Source organism: Dermacentor andersoni, chromosome 7, assembly GCF_023375885.2.
Source record: "Dermacentor andersoni chromosome 7, qqDerAnde1_hic_scaffold, whole genome shotgun sequence".
Classification (NCBI taxonomy): Eukaryota; Metazoa; Arthropoda; class Arachnida; order Ixodida; family Ixodidae; genus Dermacentor; species Dermacentor andersoni.
The window spans coordinates 45911907-45925110 of record NC_092820.1 but is presented as its reverse complement, the minus strand read 5'-3'; the positions used below and the strand labels follow the sequence as shown (position 1 = coordinate 45925110).

Below are 13204 nucleotides of genomic sequence, written 5' to 3'. Positions count from 1 at the left end.
GTGAGAAAACAAGGCAGCCGTGCCGACTTCTTGGTGCTGGCAGTAGCAAAAGTACAGCCTCCGAGATGCTGCCATCACAGATCTGTGGGGCATCACCATTTATTCCAGCTGGCATGCGACGCGCTATGGGAACGTCCAAGAATAGCCAGAGCCAGTAGGAGCGGGTACTGTAGTTCAATAAAGGCAAGTACTCCAGAAAATATTTACGGAAAAAAAAGATGGGTTTCTCAGTGTAATGGCAGCATGCCCGACTTTCACCCCAAGTTTCGGAAAAAAACCTGTAGCTATTACACAAGTATATACAGTATTCTAGGGAATATTTTTTACGTGTGGCTATCCTGGGCAGTTTACTGGTTCAGTGGAATGCCGACTCGTCCACCCATTACTATGTCTGAGTGCAAGTGACGGACTGTGGGCTGCTATCTCGTATGCTCCAGGCATAAGCTAAATGTCAGTGTGTATATTATGCTAATATGATGCACCTACTGTGCGTGTGCCAACCCTCAAGCTACAGTGCAGATGAAAGGCAAAGGTAGCTAAAAAGGGAGGCAAATTCTCAGATCCTGCATGCGAAAGCCCATGTGCTGAATGCACATTTATGAATATCGGTGAGTCAGAGAACAAAATATTGCAGAAAGAACAAGAATAATATGAACAATCAGCATGTGGCTTTGAATGCACTTGCAAAAATTCCATATGTTCAGGCCATAATATCAGCTTAAGAATGACACGTGTGCTTGCAAAGGAAAAGAACACAATATCATGGCTTTATCTTTTATTTTATTGATAATACTTATGACTCCACACATGCCGAGCTGCAACAATGAAAATTTGTCACCAGTCAATACAAGGTGCATGGGCTCCATCACGCACTGTACATAAAGGGCTGCCACTACAGTTTACCTTTTTTTTTTTTGCTCATGCCATTTTGTTTTCCCAATTTTTCAAGATCCCTCAGTGATTTTCACTAATGTAAGCAAACTGACATGAAGACATGCATAAGCATCACAAAAGAGCGTCATGTTCTGCCTGACATGATGTTTCAGTGGAAGTTCTACCACTCCAGTCAATATGCAGACATGATGACCCTCTCCTTTTTTTCAACCCAAGGATAATGAGACAAAGCGATTTTCCGTTTACACCCGCCGACTGATTTTCCGGACTCCAAAAATTCAAACATGCTCTATTCGTTCTGCTTCGCGGCACCGCCGTTCTCCTCATAGACCATGACGTATAACAACTGCCGAAAGTTCGGACACCTTACAACCTCTCGTCTGAATATTCGGACACGCCTTCAGCCAACTCGATCGAGAGCACCATGCACCGACTCTGACCGGTGCATGGTTTTACTTGCTGAACGCCATTTTTGTTTTGAGCGGAGCCTCCTTGCTGCCCCACGAAGTAGTGCTACTGCAAATCTCCGCTCATCATCATCGTTTCTGCCTGGTTCAGTGGAGCGTCTGTACAGCAGTTCCGGTTTCAGCTAAGTAAGCCATGTCAAGACAATCCAGCAGCTGATTTGTTTATTCGCGCACAACGCTGCGAGTAGGCCACATTTTTCGTTTGTGCGACTGGTGTCGCCATGGTGGTGTTTGCTTTGTGTCCGGTGTCGAGGTTCCAGTGATCCAACCTGGCATACGGAAACATCACGTCAAGTGTCTAATGGCGCCGTCAGTGCCCGCGCAGACTGCGCTGGGGAATGCCGGCAAGCGGGTGCCGGGAGGCCTAAGATTTGTCGCATTCCGATGTGCTCCCTACTGACGTGGAAAATGTTCTGCCGAGACCTGCGCAGTGGTTGCATTGAGATTCCGGACACCGTCTCATTCGACAGTTTCACAGGTGCTGACACTGCTGTACTGACATGCGCAGAACTCGACGATGGCGAGATTATTCGTCAGGTTCCTGCTGTACCGCCGGACGATGACTCCGAGTCGGAAGAGGATGCACCATGTGCTACGCTGCCGTCGCATGCGGAGCGTGTACAAGCAGTGACTGCTTTCAGCCGCCTATAGTGACCGTACGACGCTCTCCGAGATTCAGCCTTATCCGATTGCGCGTAAACGGAACAGCGTGCAACAGCGCATTCATGATTTCTTCAAGCCTACTGCCGAGCCCGAATAAATGCGTGGAAATAAAGGATTTCATTTTCTTTCTTAATCTGCTTTTTCGGACACCTGTTTATTGGGACATTTCCACAGTCACCGTGAGGTCCGAATAAACGGTCAGCGACTGTGCTTGCATTTTTTGTGGTGGTTATAGCAATACGTGCACTCATTATTTCTAAATTGACTGATTGTACTTAAAAGGTCAAGACATACACTGACTTTTTACTGCACAATTGCACATAATTTCACTGAAAAAGCCAGTGAGATGTTAATGTAAATTAAGGTTTACCAAAAAAAAAAATGCCTTGTGAAACAAACACCAAAGATAGTCCATTGAAATTACAGAAAGTAAAAGCTCAAAAGTTCAAACCTCAGATACAGCATACACGCCAGATAATGCCAGAACCACATCAGCTGCCAGACTTCAAGTACAAACAAAGCACTACTACAATACACCCTCAGTAACTGTAGCGGAAATGCAATCAAACCAACAAAGATTTCATGCGCACAATCCCTCATACTTACCAATAGCAAAATAATGCTGGCAATTTCTGCAAAGCACCATCCATGTCATGAAAACTGTTTACAGCGCAAACACATGCAACCACAAAGTATAAGGGACAGGACACAAGCGCTGTGTCCATCCATGATCATCAAATCCACAAGAAAACACATTACAATTTACCCACAAAAATGGATGGCTACCTCACCACCAAAGGATTACTGGCATTGAATGCGCGCGCGCACGCACGCACACACTCTCTCTCTCTCTCTCTCCCGCAAACTTACTCCTCTAGGTTTTGTGCTGCCCTGGCCAAATATCTATGACATCTGCAAGCAGTGTCCACAATCTCAGAAGCAATAGTACCAAGCTCTGGAGAGCTTGGTACTGTTGCATTAGTAACTGGGCACCATGCAATGCGGCTAGTACAGATTGGATGAATTAAGAAGTGGTTGAACACAATGGCATAGACAGGAGGGAAGGGGGGTAGGTTGGGTAGACGACCCCCCCCCCTTCATAACGGAACAGAAAGCTTCAAGAAGTGGGCTCCAAAAGAGCAACATGGATGGAAGAGAAAGCTTGAATGTGAAAACAAGGCAAGGGCTAGTGGCAGTTCAAACAGGGGGAGGGGTTGCCATGAGAGCGATCCCCTCTCTCCTGCACAGAACATTGCGGACACACTCATGGCACACCTCTACCTCATTCCGGATGTTAACCGTAACTGCTGAGGGGAGATCAGCGCTAAAAATTCCACGCACATATAATGATGGGACGAGCGCGTGCATAAAACTTGAGGGCATTGTTGCTCCCAACCGGACCTTTGTGTCATTGAAGAGCTTCTCATTTATGGTACCTGACTGAATTGTCGCCTGCACAGGTGGAAGAAAAGTATTCCGACAATAGTGCGACTTCCTTATATCTAGGATACGCATAATAAGCATACCCCCTTGTTTTTCTTTTTCTCCCCCTTGTCTTGCACTTTTGTTATAGGGCAAAAACCAGGACAAGAAAGTAAGACCCACAAAAAGCTGATTTGTGTACACCAAAATATATCAAGGACGGAGGTGCTTGGCCAGGGAAGGGAAGCTATGAAAACCACAACAGGTGGGAGGGCAGGTTGGTGAATGGCATCGAAGCCCACGCAAAAACATAAATATGGCAATGTTAGCAGCCACCGTGCCGTTCAACCCAGTGAATGTTGAGTGACAGTGACCCATTTTCAACACTGTTCGTTTTTTTAAGATATGTACCAGCTAGATCATCGATATACTTAATATAAATGCATAAATTCGTAAACCAAATTTTATTTTTTTAAAAGTATATCCTCCTCTTTAAAAATAGATTAAGGATGATAGCATAATTATATGCAAAGTGGCTGTACGCATAAGCAGTAAAAAACTTTTGCCAGAAGTATTATATTAGCGACACAAAAATGCGCACCTTCGTCAAAGCATTCTTGTCTGGGGAGTGCTAGACAGAAGTGTCTTTGCGTGGTGCACAACCATACACACACGCGCGTGCGCACACAGAAAGATGAGAAGCACAACTTCGTCGTTATATTTGGTTTATTTGCCCAACAGTTTCAGTCGGTGGACCGACCTTTGTCAAGGGTATCCTTTGAGAAAAGTCGGTCCACTGACCAAAACTGTTGGGTAAATATATCAAAGATAACTGCAAAGTTGCGCTTCTCATCTTTCTAAATATGCTTGGCCCATTGAAAAATCCAGTTACACACACACACACACACAGACACACGCACACAGATTGCCAGCTAACTTGGACCAAGATTTTGAGAAAGCCTATGCGTTCTTCAGAACAGAAATCGGGTGGATGTTGTTAGCATTTATCTAAACTTACAGCACCATTTTTGCTCGGCTATACTATTTGAATAATTAGACGAGATAAATTAATTCACTTTTTAAATATAGCTTGAAATGTTCAGGCGTCAATAGGAAAGTTGTGGAGCTCCACAAATAGTGCCCTACCCAGGCAGTTTCAACGAGATAGACTTAGCGTGGCCGTTTTTATTCGGAAAAAACAAAAGCCCGCGTAGTTTAAGAAATATCACGTGACAGCGCGCTCTGCGCGCTCGAATGCGCCGCAATTACAGTGCTCTCATTGGTGCTTTGTAAAAACATCGCTCGCTTCACACTTTTCGTGCTGCGCACGACAGAGCTTCGCATTGTGCTTGGTTCTGAGATAAACGCCAGTGGCTTCAGGCGGCAGTTGAAATACAGCGTGGCTCCCATTTCTGCGGCAATAATTTCACTCTCACGCTAGCAGAATAAATGCGGAGGAAAAATGACAAGCTCATGAGTTTGAATCTGGGAGCAAGGCCCCAACAAGCAAACATGCATTATAACAAGCTTGATAACGCTGTGTGAATTACGCTTGTTGCACAAAAGGAAAAATTGTAAACTGACATGGAAGGTTGCTTTTTAGCTTCCTGTCCATTCCATGGCGGCAGAGAATTTGTAATTTCATATTACGTGCATTTTCGATGTCTTACAAAAGTTTAAACAGATGGCTCTTTTCACGGATAACGGTTGTAGATTTATTCGCGGTGATGTCTGTCTAAAGAATGTGTTCAAACAAGTCGCCATCTGCCCTAATGCAGTACTGGAACCTTTTCAGCACGTCCGAGGTAGCTTTTTTGATGACGCAATACGGTATCTCGCTGCAGGCCTCAGCAATCTTTGCGTTTAGCGCTTGTGGTGTAGTTTTAGGTTTGCAGTACACTCAGTCTTTCACGTGTTCCTACAAGAAGTCAAGAGTTGTCAAGTCCGGTGACATTGAAGGCCATGCCACTGGTCCATGCCGCTCGACCCACTGGCGTTTAAAGGCTTTGTCAAGCCGGGCTCGAGCAAGGCTGCTGCTGTGAGCTGGTGCATTGTCGTGCTGATACTATGTTCGCTTTAAAAATGCAAGAGGAAGATCACAGCGAAATTCTTCGACTGGGCCTTCCAAGATGTAGTTCACATACCACTGAGCAGGGAGCATGTGGTCAAAACAAATGGGGCCAATTATCCTTCCGTCAAAGATACCGCACTACACACTGAATGGCCATTGGTACTGGTGTTTGCTTTGCGCCACCCAATACGGGTTCGTATCGCTCCAGTAATGCGCATCATAGATGTTGACTTGAGAATTTCTGGAGAAGGTTGCCTCATCTGTCCAGTGCACTTTGTCAACAAAATCCGGTATTGCGACACTGTTCATACGGATCGAATTTGAGAAATCAAGCTGCCGTTGCAAGTTTCTTTCTTGAAGCTTTTGAAGCAGTTGGAGGTGATATGGATACATTTCAGCCTTCCTAAGAACTCTTGGCATTGAAGACTGAAATGCCAACCTCACTACTCACATCACGCACGCTGGAATGAGGGTTTCCAGTCATGAAAGCCAAAATGTCTCCTTCAGACTTTTCACTGATGGTCCCCTTTCTGTGCTGCATCTTCTTGAAGCTACCTGTTTCTTTCAGCGTCAAGTAACTCCTCATAATTGTGTTCGCGCTAGGTCTTCCCCCACATTGCCAATTTCGGTATATCTCGGCAGCTTTCCTCTTGTCGCCCCATGCCGCTCCCAAGGCTAAGACCATGTTTGCCTTCTGCTCGCTTGAGTACGGCATGCTTTAGGCACTGCTAACAAATTCTTCGAAACGGGTGCGCGGCACGACAGTAAAAGACAGCCGAGCTCACATGCATCTAACCGCTAACAAATGATGCTCTCTCACACAGGTTCCAGATGTATGATGCATGTCTTGTGTGTATTTTTTCTATTCCGCTCCAACTTGAACACTGAAAAAAATGGCTCTTCCCGTCATATAGGAATAAACAGCTGATGATGGCGCATTCTGCAGCAACAGGCGTGAGCGGCTGCTGACGCAGCACTTTTTTGGAGCGCCGTCACCAGCTGCTGCCCGTAATGTCAAGAGCCGAGCAAAGATTGAAGCCCTTTCTCGTAAGTGAAGGGAAGGCGCGGCACTGGTGATGTTCTTACAAATCACTCATTAGATCGCTGTAATCGCGGCGCATTCGGGCGCACTGTCATGTGGTATTTTTTCAACTGCGTGGGCTTTCGTTTTTCCCGAATAAAAACGGCCATGTTAAGTCTATCTCGTTGGAAGTACCTGGGTTGGGCAATATTTGTGAAGCTCCACAGCTTTCCTATTGATACCTGAATGTTTCAAGCTATATGTAATTTGTTAATGAAGTTATCTCGGCTAATTGCTATAAAAAATATGAGCAATGAAATGGTAGTGTAAGTTGAGATAAACGCTAACATCCACGCAATTTCTGTTCTGAAGAACGCATAGGTTATTTCAAAATCTTGGCCGAAGTTAGCTGGAACACCCTGTGTATGAGTTTGTGTGTGCGTGTCTGTGTGTCAGTGTGTATATATATATATATATATATATATATATATATATATATATATATATGTTTATATATATATATATATATATATATATAGAGAGAGAGAGAGAGAGAGAGAGAGAAAGAGAGAGGCGAAGCATGAGGAGAAGTGGTACTTGCCAGCGGTGATCCTCACCCCAAAGTAAATTTCTGGCTAAACCACTGGTTGAACGCTTACTCGAGAAAAAAAATTTTCTGGCTTTTCTTTTTACATGTGTACATGAAGTTCCTTAGGGCACTATTTTACTGTGCAGTAACGAAACACTAGTAGCATCAAAATTTCATTCCCTAGCTGATTAGTTGTTTGGGTTCAGCAAACACCTTCCGTTTTCAAGATTGCTTTTTGTATTTATAAGCAGTATCATAAAAGGGTCCTATAAAAAATGAATATGCCTACAACTTCGATCATCACTCCACATGTGAGAAGTGCAAAAACCAAAAAAAGATTATGACAGCTTAGTTAACAAGAAAACTCAATACTTACCGCCGTGTGAACTCCAGGCAGAGGCTCGTGTCTTTGGGGTATGCAACGTTGAACGCGAAGTGAACAAAAAACATCAGCTTGAACGCCTGGCAGGGGTTCGTTGCATGCATCGCTGGCAGGCTGTCGACACATACGACGAAGCTCTTAGCAGTAAGAAAACTGCCTCCTGCGCAAAACAAGTTTTAAATCAGGAATGCTTGCCCGAACGTGGTACCACAGAAAATTATACCTTTTCCAATGATGTAGGGAGAACATGGCATGTCTTCAATATCACCATCACTAGCAGATTCCTGGTGTAAGAGAAATTTATAAAGGCATATAAGAATTAATGTCTGCCAAGGTAGCACAATGTGAAAGCTGAAACCTTACACTGGTTACAAATAAGCATGTGGCAAAGCATAAGTTTGAATAAGGCGTTTCAGTGCTTGCTCAGGCTCATGATAATGTTCTTCCCCAACACTCTGTAGTGAATTAAATGCTTCGGCTTATATGTAAATAGATGTTGGCCACACGTTGAGGCCCTAAAAATCAGCACAGACATTTAAACATGTTGGCTGAATCATTTACAATACTGGGACTAATGTATAGCTATATATAGAGCATTGCATGCATAATGCGAAGACGCGGGTCCGTATCCCACCTGTGGTCAGTTGTTTTTCATCCACTTTCATTTACATTAATTTATCATTTCTTTAACTCAATTAGTAAGTACAACTAATTTCCTCTATGATGTACTTAGTGTCTTTGTTGGCTTCTTGTTATACGATATATATATTATATATATAGATAACCAGCAAAGGTTTCTACCGGCCAGTTTACTAAAGGAATTATAATGTTACGAGAAACGTGACTATTGTTCGTTTTTAAGGTTTATTTTGCCAACAATTTTGGGAATGGTATTCCCTTCGTCAGGGCTGGTTTACAACTATTCTGTTCGACCAATATAAGGAGACAGAACAAGTGAGTAAGTGTGATTCCCACCTTCGCACACTTGAGAGTGAAGGCCAGGGACAGTATGCAATATTGCACGACTCTCAAAGCAGTCATGGCAGCATAAGATTGCGACAAACACAGAAACAGGGGACGTGGGAACAGCGGAAGTACAGTGCTCACGGAATGAAACGCGACACGAAGCATTTAGTAGAACCCTGCATATGTGCAAAGTACGCGAGATGCACCATGTCATGTCGCAAGGAATTTGATCACCGAAGGTGTCGAGGACTCCAACGTAGATGTATGCGCCAGAATTACGTTGTTGCGACACGAACTGCAGCCAGTGGAAATGAAAGTATGCGCATTACTTAGTCCTAAAAAGATGCATTTCATTCCTTGAGCACTGTACAGAAAATGAGAGCAGAGCGAATGTAAAGAGCAATATAAGCGAAAGAGGTATTAAGCGCAGCTCTTGGCTCAACCAAGTGCTGTCTCCCCAGTAAGATGCCACCAGTTATGAGTGGGCTGCCCACATCAGGAAACATGTTACATTATTATAGTCAAGTACAACTCAGTAGCAGAAGAGGCCTCCTGTCCATTGATGTCAAGAGACTGTCATGGCATTGCAGTTAATCTGGTTAACCAGCAGATGACTTTTCACTTGCCAGCCGCTTGGAATGTCATGCTAACAGGCGAAAGGGGATTAACCGTGTCATGACAATCTCATTATTGACTGGCTTCTTTGAGAGGCATTTACTACTTCATTTTTACATTGCACCTAGCTTTACACAATGTTGCATTATCTAACTGTATTTGACAATGTTAGCCTTATATTGTTACGTAGGAAGATCCAGAAGAAAAGCTATATACAAGCATATTTACAAGGAAACACGCCACACTTGGCCAAGAGGCAACAGCCCGCGCTAGCCTCTAATTGTCGTCGTCGCACTGCTCGCCTCTTCGTCATCGCAAATACTGTTCTGTACCACTATAAGAACAGTAATGTAGACAAGAAATAATACAATATGCTATGATATGTGGGGTTATATGTACAAAACTGACACATGAGCTATGAGAGATGTCATAGCGGACAGGTACGGATTTGATATATTTCTAACATTGAGGTAATAGTTCCGCGGAAATCCGCAAGGTGGAGAGCAGTAATTAATAAAGGGAAAATCAGATATCCACCCATTCGAAGTAATTGCTACAAAGGAAACCCATACGGGTTCCTCAAAAGATAAGCCTCACATTTGAAGAAAAATTTGTCCTGGTCCGGGACTCGAACCCGGGACCACCGCCTTTCCAGGCCAGTTGTTCTGCCAATTGAGCTAACCAGGCGGCAAGCGGAGGGCAGGGCGAAGTCGAATTTGTCAACAACTCGAAGCAAAGGCAAGAGTTTGAGGTAATAGTTCTGCGGAAACCAACAATCCAGATTTCCCTTTATTAATTACTTCTCTCCACCTTGAGGGTTTCCGCAGAACTATTACCTCAAACTCTTGCCTTTGCTTAGAGTTGTTGACAAATTTGACTTCAGCCTGCCATCTGCTAGCTGCCTGGTTAGCTCAGTTGGTAGAGTGGCTGCCCCGGAAAGGCGGTGGTCCCGGGTTCGAGTCCTGGACCAGGACGAATTTTTCTTCAACTGCGAGGCTTTTCTTTCGAGTAACCCGTATGGGTTTCCTTTGTAGCAATTGCTACGAATGGGTGGATGTCTGATTTTTTCTTAATTATTTCTAAGATTGCAATGCTTACTTCGACTACCTTGCAGAATAGCTCCCGGTCTTCATCGAAGATGGCAAGTAGGAGGAGGGGAGTGGCTTCATACTCTACAGCCATTGATTACATTTCAATTCTGGCCTTTTCAATTTCCTTTAGGCATGTCGTCACGTTCGGCTTCTTTATTAAGCTGTGAGCATATCTAAAAACCTGTCGTCCAACAGTCTTAACTTTATTGTCAATTGTTTGTGAGGCACTGAACCCCAGCAGTATATTGACATGTGAACACATGTGTGCTTCTTCAAAGAGGAAAGGCCAGTTCTCCTTCACGTTCACCACGCTTCTGCTGGCATTCCTCTGTGACGAATATGTTTCGGCCATTAGCTGAGTGACTCGAGAACTGTTTGGGGAAGCTAGCCTGAATTGGGCTTGCAACTCTTTTCTTTTGTTCTCTTGAGTTTCAGCTGTTTCCGTAGACGGAAGGTCAGGCTGTCAGGCTACACAGCCATAAGAATCTTTTTGGAGTTGTGGTTTCTTTGTGGTCAACTCTTCATCTGAAAAACACCGCTTCGAACACTCAGAACTGTGCCTTCTTTTGTTGTTAATACAATTCTCCAGCTTCCATAGAAGCGTTTCTAGTCCTGTAGCAATGATGGTGCCATTGAGGGTGTCCTCAAAAGTTCTTGGATATTTGCTGACAATTTGATTCGCAATGACTCGCAGCACTTTATGCCCAGCCTTCTGGTAGCAGGCACGCACCCTGTCTCTTAGTGTCCTAATCATTTCGTTCAGATCACTTTTCAGTGGGCGTCTGCCATCTTGACATGCTTTTATGAGTTCGGGTGGAAATGCGTCCCATGGAATATCAAAAGCCTGGCCCAACAAGCTCACAGAAGCTTCGCTTCCTTGGGGAATGGAGACTTGCACGGCTGGTGAAGCAGCTGCCTGGAACTTTTCGAGCAGGATGCGTCTACTGACAACACTCAGGAACATTAGGTCAGCATCCACTACATACTTGAGGTGCTCAAGTGACTGAACACCACAGTCCAGTAGTTTCTGTACAATCTGTTCGATCACTTCATTGTCCAAGTGCTGCAGCCAACTGGAAATATGCTGTTGCAAGTCCATTTTGCCTGTCAATAGCATGAAATCAAACAAAATCTAATATAGCATGCTTCAACACAACAGCAGGGTACTTGTTGCGGGCAAGTTTATACTGCACCAATGGAGTCCAATCAAGGAGGCTTTCAAGCTTCATGCATTTGAAAGGACCATCACTACTGATAATGTTGTAGAAGAGCATAGCAGGCTCATATCTTGTGTGGACAGTTCTTAATAAGAAAAAGTGATCGCCATTACTGGCAAGAATAAGCCTTATCTCACCAAAAACTGGAGCGCCATCCGTCCGCCTCATAACAACAAGCATGTCCTGTTTGTAAAGCATGCCACGGATAAGTAGCTTGACTGGCCGAGAATATATTACCTTCTTCAATGATCACATCGCGTACTTCCTTTTGTATTTCTGGTGTGCAAAGCTCACTAGAGAATGAGGAACTATTGACTAAACCATGAATACCTGCTCCTGTGTTCTTATATGCCTGGTAAAGCTGATGGCGCTCAGAAAGTGTGTGCGTCAAGTTCCTGAAATTCTGGCAATTTCTTGCACACTTACGGAAATAGCTGTGCTTACTTTCACACCTCATTGTCTACATCTTTATCAGTGGGCCAAACTGTGTAATCAGAAACGGGCAATGCATCAGGTAATGATGCTTAGGCTTCATGGCAACATAAGGGAAGAGGTGTGCTCTGCCCGTCATGTAGTCCTCTATAAGGTCTTGCAGCCTCATAACCATGGGGAGTGTGATACTATGTGCAGTAACAAGCTGGACAATTTCAGAAAGCAAAAGAACTTTTTGCCAGATATCATTTCCCGTAGACTGAATTGAACCAAGTAGAAGCAATGGAAGAAAGCGCAACATGTTCCAGTTTTGAACCGCATGACCTCCTAGTGCTTTCTTGAAGTGAACTTCACAGGGCCGGTCCGCCAAATCATCATGTTTAAAATGAAAACAAGTTATGCGCTGATTAAGGTCTTCAAGCAAAATCCACTTCAGAACCGTTACAAAATGCTTAATATACAAAGAAAGGTAAAATGAAACAACACCCTCAAATAAATCATGTGCCAAACAAGGAGGGAGACCTGGAGCACACACATGGAAGTACTTCAATTGATTGAATAAGGAATTGAACTTCACTCCTTTTTCGATACTTGAACCATTGGCTTGCAGGGCTAATAAAGCACTATTGTAATTGGCCGGTGTTCTGATTTCTGAAATACCTGACAGTCCATTTGGAGAAAAAAGGTCAGCTCTTTCAGCCATGCAACACCTACAGATGTGACTTGCAGAGCTAAAATTTTCCACAAAGCCTCCAATTCCGCGGCTTCCAAGGTTGTCTCAAAAGATGGCAGTCACACTGCCAAACAAACGCATTCCTCTTGAAGTTACGAAATGGCCAGCTTCCAACTTCTTCAGATCATCGAGCAAAGGCATAAACATTTTGGCCTGCCCAAAATATGCAAAATCATTTTCGTTGCAGAGCAAGCACAACTTGAGAGAATCAGCTGCATATCTTTTCCATGGATAGAGATTACCAAGGATTAAATAAACAGCAAGAAGTTTGTGTTTCTTCTTTGCAGAACCAATTCGATTCACGACCTCAAATGCATCTTGAAAGAGTATAAGCTTCAGTGCTTCAGGATGCTCCTTGTAAAGTGGAATAGACTGGAACATGTTTCCATCAGTGAAATCTTTCAGGGCACCAGGGGTCTGGGGCAGTATCCTATCGCACTGTGATATCACATCTTCATTTTCAAGCATGGCTTCAAGTGTTCTTAGAATTGGCACGTAATGAAAGGTAGCATTCTTGTTCTTCTTGTTTTCCCCCAACAATATTTCTACAGGTGATACATACAGAAACTCTTTCTTGAAGAATGAAGAACGGCTATGTTCTGTCCTGAACACACCATCTGGTGCTCGATGCAGTGCCAAAA

General features: G+C 43.9%; 1 pseudogene; it reads right to left on the bottom strand.

Annotated features, from left to right (window-relative positions):
- LOC140219559 (uncharacterized) overlaps positions 1-13204 on the bottom strand; it is a 193323-nt pseudogene that overhangs the window by 146773 nt on the left and 33346 nt on the right.